The sequence below is a fragment of the Ascidiella aspersa genome, chromosome 4 (assembly GCF_963924565.1).
Source record: "Ascidiella aspersa chromosome 4, kaAscAspe10.2, whole genome shotgun sequence".
In the NCBI taxonomy this organism is placed as follows: Eukaryota; Metazoa; Chordata; class Ascidiacea; order Phlebobranchia; family Ascidiidae; genus Ascidiella; species Ascidiella aspersa.
Window position 1 is genome coordinate 15,225,343 of NC_139450.1, and position 9,699 is coordinate 15,235,041.

Sequence of the window (9,699 nt, forward strand, 5' to 3'; positions counted from 1 at the left end):
AGCGACTAGACGCCTGTTGCGCTTTATGGTCCCGTGGTGCGACCTTCATTGTGCGCGGTGGCTCGTCTTAACAATTAATTGGCAAAAGTATAGTATAACATAGGCGTTAAACTATCTTAAGAGAATGAATATATTTGTTTTTTAAACATGTCACTGTGTCGCCAGATTGGACCATAACGAACCAAACTCGAAAGTATTCACGGAGGTAAAGTTTTTTCATATTTTTAATGCTAAATAATCCTAAAATTAAATTTGCATGTAGTCTTTGCCAAACTTACGTAAATGAAAATGAATTTCTTGACAAACTACCCCTTTCGCATCTAAGCCACCAAATGAGGCGGGATATTGTTATGCCCATATCTGTTTTTGCTTGCAGAAACAAGTTAAGGACACACTATGGAGCATGCAGCATATACACTAAGCCAAGAACCAAAGTGAAATTAATATTATTAAAAAGTAACCCTAGTAAATAACCACTATTTATAACAACCAATTAACACTTTAAATACAATGGATATGAACTAAAATATAATAAAATAAAAAACACTAGGCCCTGAAAATATGTCATCCGGCTAACTTTACTTTTTGGGGAAAAACAGTATTTCGCAGTAGACCAGTGCTCCGTGTGCTCTCTGCCGCGACGTTCCTCAAGGTGTGTTATTACGTTTCTTTAAGTACCATTTCATATCAGTCGAATTAACGTACAAAATATATGTCACATCAAAGCAGGTATTTTTATCTTATGCCATAATCCAAGTGTCATTTTATAACTTTTTTGAAACCTATGTTACCTTCTTATGTTCCTGAAAATGAGATATCAAACTATTTTTTTAACTGACTCAACTACAAGAAACTACCAGGAATATAAACATCGAACATATAACAATTGTCTTCAAACTTTCAACCTCAAAAAGGGAGATTACCCATACGCCCAGAACCCATTAATACATTGGAAAGATATTTGGCTTTATTGCAATTTTTGAGGAAAATTTTTGACTGAGTTTGGAAATTAACTAAAGACTTTAAAAAAAATAAAAATAAAAATACCCAATCCCTTTAGTAGTTTTTCTCTAAGTATAGATCTCACAAAATCCTAAAGTTCAAATTATATAAAATCTTGCATATTTTCTGCCATTTGATATACCGGTATCATTATTTTCAACAGTATAATAAAAATATTTAAAATACTGATGTTACAGGGAAAATAAAATCCTGCAGTAAGATGGACTTCCTTTACTTTGTTAAGATTTTTTGTATTTTATGTGTTTATGTTAACTTATAACAAATGTTTGCAATAACTGTTATTTTGTTTTTGTTTTGTTTTTAAAGTTGTTTATTTTATTAAAAAATGAAAACTGCGAACACAAAAACACTTAACAAAGATAGTTATTTAGAATTGTAAACTGTGTGCGTAGAAAAAAAAACTTCAAAATTTGCTACAATTCATTTTATTAGGGGGGGGGGGGGCATAAGATGAAATAAATTGCGCCACCTTGCGGCGGAAAATGCGCCATCTGGCGGTAGACTGTGTAGACCTCTCTGTTAGCACCTGTTGTGTCTTCTAAACTCGGAATATCAACTAAATGCTGGTTAGTCTAAGGCCCTGTGAAGGCCTTACTGTTGTTGTAAGTAACGAACGTTATAGCCATGATTCGTATACATGTAACACTTGGTATGTTTTTTAACGGAAACGAATGAAGAATGGAAGAAATAGAAAATATAGCCTTACGTAATACGACACGGGAATATACACTAACTACTTACTACATGAAGTCTATACGTCTATTTTTTCAAAAATCCACAATTACGGCGTCGTAATTCAATTTAATGTCGCGAGGAACAAATAAAGAGGCAAGGCCATTCAATCAAGGTTCGCCCATAGTAGAACGCAGGTAATTTTTTTTGTATTTTAATGTACTGAATGAACGCTCACTTGATGCAGTTGTCACTGGAAAAGTCGCAAAAATTTGTAGCAATTTCGAAATCCAGTAAAATGTCTGCAGTCCACTTGCTGCTTTCAACACATCAATGATATTTGTTGGTTTTGACTCTTGGCGCTTCCAGTGGTTTTCCATCGCAAAAACTCAACTTCTACTGCATCTTTCTGTCTTGGAAGGAAGCGACCAAACTCTTTAACAGCAGATTTGATCCGCCCGAACTGTTCGTTTACACAGAACGTCGGAAGAAGAGACTGCGTGGACACTGCCTTGGCAGAGTGTTCATTAAACCGTTCACGAATCTGTGATATGGCAGTATCAATGATGGGGTAAAAACATTTCGCTTGTAGTGCGACGCTGGAGAATCGACCGATGCGTTTCCTCTATGAACTTGACCTCCAATAATTCGGGGCAGGGTAATAGGACCGCCATGGCGTGCCTCGGCCCTTCGAAAATAACATTGGAAATGTGTCATCTTCTCGCATCTGCTTCATTGTGTCAACGCGGTAATTTACAGATGCTGCAGCCTTATGCAAATCCAAAGAGACAGTTTGGAGGAGCATTGCTAACGGTTTAGTAACTTTCAATATACTCTTGCATTAATCTCAAGAGCAACTACCAATGATTGCTCACTGATAGCTCTCATTAACAACAGCGCTTTACCTCGGTTGCGAGGACACGAAGTCAAAGAATCTAATGCTGCGACAACAGCAGGGTAAAGCTCTCTGAATATCAAAACTGAAGTCGGCTTTTTGACCCATCGTGTCTGACAGTGGTTGCAGTTTGATCGCTTTCTGGACAAACAGATCATATTAACGAGTGCAGAGAGGCCATCCTGATCCTTTTATTCGAATCAGAAAAGAATACGGCTGTAGATAGAATAGTGGCTAGTGCCGCAGATATTGGTGTCACATTTGAAGCTTTGACCAGACAGAGATTCAGGTTGTGTGCCGCACAATGTACGTAAACAAAATTTGGACATTTGTCTCGGACATACTTTTGCACGCCATTATGTTGCCCAGACATAGCTGCTGTGCCGTCATAACCTTGGGCCACAAGAAAAGAAATGTCCACTCCCTAGTCTAGAAGTATACCAATAATCTGTTTTGCTTTTTCACTGTGGAAGCCATGCGCAAGATGAGACGTCAACTAACCATCTCTGACGGTTAAATGTGTATATTTTTGCAAAGGAGTTTAGACTTATCCATTTAATTAGACTCCGCGAATCTCCTAAGGCAAATATAACGCAATACTTGCGGAAAAGTTCTTTATTTAATTGTGAAAAATTCATGCAAAGCAATCGTAAAACCCGCTGATGTGCTGCTTTCTAAGATATTTTTCGATTTTATCCACCTTCTTTGCGAAAACATTGTCAAGTAATTTCAATCGCTTCCTGTCATCAATAACTGGTGTATCAATGGCATGTTCAATATCTAATGGCGAAATAGCATCCGAAAGTAATTTAAAAATCTGGGGAGACTTGCTACCCTGGCTTGTCGAGGCTATTTCTGTTTCTGAATTTTCCGAGCCCATTTTACGTTTGGGCAAAAAATATGCGTTTATTATGTTACCTCGCTTCATTTTAAACAACAGTAGCCTACGTTGAATCTATCTCAAAACAGCTGTTTCTAACAGTGGTTGCCTCGTAATATTGTGAATTATCTTCACTTGTATGAGTGTGACATAACCAAGCTACTATAAAATCCATTGTAACGTCATATGCGCAGTTTGACGCCTAGACTGGCATTCATTGTTTATTGAAATGTGTGACAAGCATCGATGCGTTACGCACACTAAACAAAACAGCGCACATTGCTATTACAGTTTTTTGAATTTGGCGAGAAAATCACCATTGGCCTCAGTTGATTCGCTAATTATTTCCTGGTAATAGTATGTTTGTTCTTTTTCTTGATGCTTGCTTGGGCGGCACCCTTTCCACGATGATGTTGTGCTGTGAAAGTTCCACTCAGTTTATTTAAGTGTAACCTCATGCCAATACCTATATAAGCTGTGATCAAATAGATAAGTATGCTGCAAAGATTTGAGTAGACACGATACTGTGAAACTTTAAAGATATTAAGACCCATAAATTCCACAAATTGTTTATTATTTAAACCAATTTCGTACAGTTACTTTAAAATTTAAATGCTGGGTCAACCAATTTATTTTTATAACACTATAACAATATTGTTACTGATGTTTGTGTTTGCAAGATTAACTAAAGTGTTTAGAACAGTGGTTCTCAAAGCGAGCCACTTGGCTCCCTTTTTGGGGAGATTTGAATTTTGGGTAGGAAATTTTTTCCAGGGAGGAATTGGGGAGGAAAAGTGGATGAATTATTATTTGATAATTATAACACATAACTAACTGCTCAAAGTTTAAATGGGAATGTCTTATACTTGCTATACGATTAAAGTAGCCTTATGTGAAGACAATATGCTGCTTTAACTGTGTTAAACCTACGTCATAATAGACTCTGTCTGGTTGACAATATCTAGTTTAAACTTTTTGTTTAGCTTCTGCCATTGTATGAACTGCGTATCGAACAAACAAAAAAATATGCTAGCAAACCATTTCGAACAGCAATTCTGACTAAGGGCAATACTCAAAACCATTCAGAGAGCAAGAGAAAAGTCAGAGAAAACATAATAACTAAAAAGTAGTTAGTATAGAAAACGTAATCATAACTACATCGTTTATGACGTAACAGTGGATGACAATTGGGTTTGGCATGGGACTCCAGCCATATGAGCGAGATAAGAGCAACACCAAAGTCAGAATAAACACAATTCGGATTAAGGCCAAAATACGACTAATACCTAGGCGCCCTGACGGCGCCGGTCAGACTTCGGCGTCCAAACGCAGGCCCCCGATCGTCCTATATTCTCTACCCACAGGTTCGGGCGTTATTTTGGCCATTTAGACCTTTTCCAATGAATTTAGGCCTTATTCCGATAAATTTTGGTCTTATTCCGATGAATTTAGGCTTTGTTCCGACAGATTTTAACCGTTCGTTTTACGTCACAATGCCCCAAAAGTGGCGTTATGTTTCCTGCGTTACAGCAAGTCATTATAATATACATTAAAAGTTGGAGGGAAACTTTCATAGAGATCAGTGGGTAAAGCAGGTTATTCTATATTAAAAGTGAGCACGTGTGTTTTTGTACGTCTGAGAAACCAAGCCAAAAGCGAAACTGACAGTTACCACTTCTAAGTATAGGCTGAAAAACGTCGAAGTATGTTCTAAAATAGCGGGCACAGTATTGTGTCCGTGACCAGGGCTGCGGAGTCCGAGTCGGACTCGGGACTCGAGTAAGAGCGCGTAAAACTACCCGAGTCCCGAGTCCGACATGCGCATGCGCAGTATCGACATGCGCATGCGCAGCAATTTGACAACTGTTAAGGCGGCAAAATGTAAGTTGTAAAAGTGTAATAGCAAATGGTGAAATATTTTTAAACCATGTAATGCGGGTGAATCAATTATGACACCAATATGAGTGGATTGCTGAAAATCCACCTTAATTTAGTTGCGTAAATTGGTAAAATACAGGCTATAGAGTCAGTGCTGGACCCGGGACTCGACAAAATCTTACTTTTGGCGGGAGTCAGACTCGGAACTCGGGAGCTGGAGTCGGAATCGGGAATCTTACTTTTATTACTTTTACATGGCAGTTTAATTTATAAATCTAGCAACAAAAGTAGACCTATATTTGAAAATTGTCATGTCCGTACTATGTCCCTAGATCAAATTTTGACGTCATCTCTATCGAGTTAATGATTGCATGGTGGTCTGTTAATACGTTTAAGCCTATACTACCAACTTCAAAGTTCAGAGATACTGTGGAAAAGGTGTTTAGAAATGTTCTTATGTATGCGATTTGTTTACTCGGTAGGCGAACAATACTGCTGATTCACTAATCCACTGGTCCCCACCAGGATGTGAACCACTGGTCCCAATGGCGGCCTTTTGCACTCGGCATTGCCTGAATTGAAACTTGGACTAGATTTCCAGGTGTATTATTTGCCATGATCTAACTAAAATGCAATAATATTTTTTGCTATTAAATCACATTCCATAGGCACTTTGCTTTAGTACAAAAAACACTTCTATTAGATGGGAAAATTTTACTTTTTTGCCTAAAAAATCGTTTTATTGTCTCAAATATTACACAGGTTTCCATCTTGTTCGAAACCTCGTAGACAAACATAGCATTGCATCTTGATGCCACAGCCATTTTTTTTAATATCTATCTTAAATGGAAGAGGGTAAAAAGTTCCTCAGTCACTGGTCCCACAACTCCTCTACGTTCTTTTGGAAAACTTTCCTGCCTGGACATCAAAATAATAAATCATTTTATTATGGGACATTTGTTTATAAACACTGTTTGCATGATTTCATTATATTGCACTTCAGGGTGAGCATATTGCGCTTTAGGCTTTAACATCTAAACTACACTATATATGGCCCTTTTTCGATGTATTGTACATAGGCTACCTATACGAGGAGTAGATTTTATAATAAAAATGCATTTTTAATGGTGTGAACGTGCTATGTAGGCATTACTAATACGGCTACAGCACACATGGTTTGTTTTGAACCTCACGAGTGCTTGATACTAATTGTGATTTTTTATCATACTGTACAAGTGGGTTGATTATGAGGTCTCATTAATGTCTTTGTCTCGACAAATTAACCCAACTTCTCCAAGGTAGCGATATATTGTAGAAAATTTTACATTCTGTTGTTGTCTGATTCAGAAAAAATATCCACTCAGGTTTGCTGCTGGCGTATTAAGCCGAAACTGTAAACTCTTTATTGAATGTAAAGCGCTTGCATATTGTAGAGGTTGGTTGATTATGAGTTCTCATTAATTGTCTTTGTTGCCCCGATCAATCACCTATCTTCTACAATGGGTATTGTAGAGTTTTTTTTGCTGAATGATCTGTCAAATTAGCGGATGAAGATTCAGACGAAGGGCTAAGGGGGGCCCTCTCGTCTGCCTGCTGACTTTCTTTCGAACTTGCTGGACTATAACCTGACTTCGGTTCAAAAGCACAACGACTGGTAGTTGGATCCTGGTTAATGGACGAGCCGGCAGCAGCAACCGTTCTGTTTATTGGCTAGACAAGACTGGTGTATATTCGCATAACGCTTTTGCTTTTTTTTTTTTTTTTTTGAGAATTTGCATGAATTTTTTTTTTTTTTTTTTTTTTTTGAGAATTTGCATGAACAACAAATAGGCCATACAGAAAAGCGGAAATGATTCAGAACCCGGAGCCTTTTTGGCAGCCGGGAAGTGTGACAGCAACTTGTTCACACAGGTGAAGTACTTTTATCTGTAACGGAAATATGTGTCACGATATAACATTATTTATTCATGTGTGAAACAGCCAAATGCTTTGTTCTCAGAGTGAGAACGAGTGTTTGGTAAAAGGCATGAAAAAGTAGCAACATTTTTGATTATACACATTCAACAAACTAAAATGTCCCGAAATGCTACAATATAAAAGAATTTTAGGTGATCTGCATAAAGAAGGCAATCCGAAAATCATTGCATATTACATAATCAAATATTTATTTGTTATATAATATTGCTTACCTTAGACCAGTGGTTCTCAAAGTTTTTTTTTGTTTTTTTTATATATTCGTCCCTTAAAGACTCAAACCCTGTTAATTCCTCCCCTAAAAGGAATATTGCCAAAATTTCACATGGATGGCGTGCAATAGAAAAATGCAAATAGCAATTTTACCGAACAAAATTTACATAAAATATTTACAAAGTGTTTTCATTGTTAATGTGAACCATGAGCTTCATGTTTAAAAAAAGCATGTCAGTTTTGCCCGAAGATCTCCGCGTTTGCAAATCTTATGTGTTCCTCTTAAACCACGTTCAACTAAATATGTAGTCGGAAATGAAAGAAGTGTTTGCTCTGCAACCGTTAATTTGACATACTTAGCACAAACTTGTGGATCCAACCACATTGGCTGTTTTTAAATGAGAATTGGTTAAAGTTGCTCTCGAGCATTGGCTGTGGCATTTTGCAGAATTTAAAATTTTATGTTTTACCCTTTCTTTATTACTTTTACGTGCTGATAACCATGCTCAAACAAACAAACAGTATAAAACAGACACCTGAGGCTAGTGAACTTTACATATTGGAAACCAAACAGAGTCTATTATGACGTAGATTAACACAGTTAAAGCAGCATATTGTCTTAACATTAGGCTACTTTAAGTCTTATAGTAAGTAGACCAGGGGTCGGCAACCTTTCGTACGCAGTGTGCCAGATTATGAATAATGTCAAAATGTTAACAACTCGCGTGTCCAACATTTTTTTATGTTTGGTTTCGCACTGGCAATCAGGGTTGCGGAGTTGGTTAAAAACAACCCGAGTCCGACTCTGGCCGAATATGAGATTTCATCGCGTCCCGAGTCCGACTCAGCCTCTGTATTTCACCAATTTACGTAACTAAAAAAAGGTGGATATTCCGCAATCCACTCATAGGGTCATGGAAAATATGCCACGAGCATATGCTATTCCACCTTAACAATTTACAGTTTGCTGCCTAAATCAGTTTCGAAATTTGATACTGCGCATGCCGCACACGTCGGACTCGGGTAGTTTTACCTGGTCTTACTCGAGCCCCGAGTTCGACTCAGTAGCCCTGCTGTGATCTGACATCTAATTTACGTATCTTTTTTGAAATATACTTCCATGCTTTTAAGCCGATACCTAGAAGGGTTATAACTATCAGTTTCGCATTTTATTGGTTTCTCAGTCGCACAAAAACACACGTGCTTACATTTAATGTAGAACAGTGATTTTCAACCTTGTTTGCTTACGGACCGGTAAAATGTTAAAACAGTTTTTGCGGACCGATGGACCTTCAAAAATTAAAATCAACCCAAAATGTAATTATCACAAAAGTATACAATTTAAAAGCAAATAACGAAAACTTTAATGTAATGAGAAATTTGCTGCTGTCTTTTTTATATCATACGTGTTATACGTGGTTCTATTGAAGTTTTTCACATACAACCGGTCTTAAAGTTTAAGACTTAAACAATTGTAGCTTACTTTTAAACAGTTGGGCACAACACTTGCAGCATTGCGACGTACGATAAAGTCCAAAGTAGACCATTACCTCTATGTTACGTCACAATGCTGCAAATTACGGAACAATATATAAGTTCTAAATTTGATGGACAAGCCGTCAACAACTTGCTTTTTGCAATTGAGATATAAATTTGTGCTAAATTTGGCGGACCGGTGGGAAAGTTGATGCGAACCGGCGGTTGAGAACCACTGATGTAGAATGCCCTGCTTTAACGTAGTAAACGTTACCCCAATTTTGGGGCATTGTGACGTAATACGAACGGTTATTGGTAAACAACAAGTATAACGCCCACAAAAAATAATATTAAGTACAACACAGTTAAGACAATTATTTGTGACACGAACTGGCAGTGTGTGCACCCATTTAGTTAGCGCTAGTGTTAGTGATATAATATTAATGTTAATGATGTAGTAGTAATGTAATGCTTTCACTTTCTTAAGGTGATAATATGACGCGCGCGTTAAATCATTTGGCGTGCCATGCAAAATCATCCGCGTACCACGGGTTGCCGACCCCTGAAGTAGACGTTTCCTCTTTAAACTTTGTGCACTTAGTTAAATACCAAATAGTAAAAAGTGATCCATTTTCATCCACTTTTCCTCCCCAATTCCTCCCTTGAACAAATTTCCTCCCAAAAATTT

The 9,699-nt window shown here is 37.4% G+C and overlaps 1 pseudogene; it reads right to left on the bottom strand.

The window, feature by feature from the left end:
* Positions 1 to 1,763: 1,763 nt before the first annotated feature.
* On the bottom strand, positions 1,764 to 2,583 carry LOC146148131 (52 kDa repressor of the inhibitor of the protein kinase-like; annotated as a pseudogene).
* Positions 2,584 to 9,699: the final 7,116 nt, after the last annotated feature.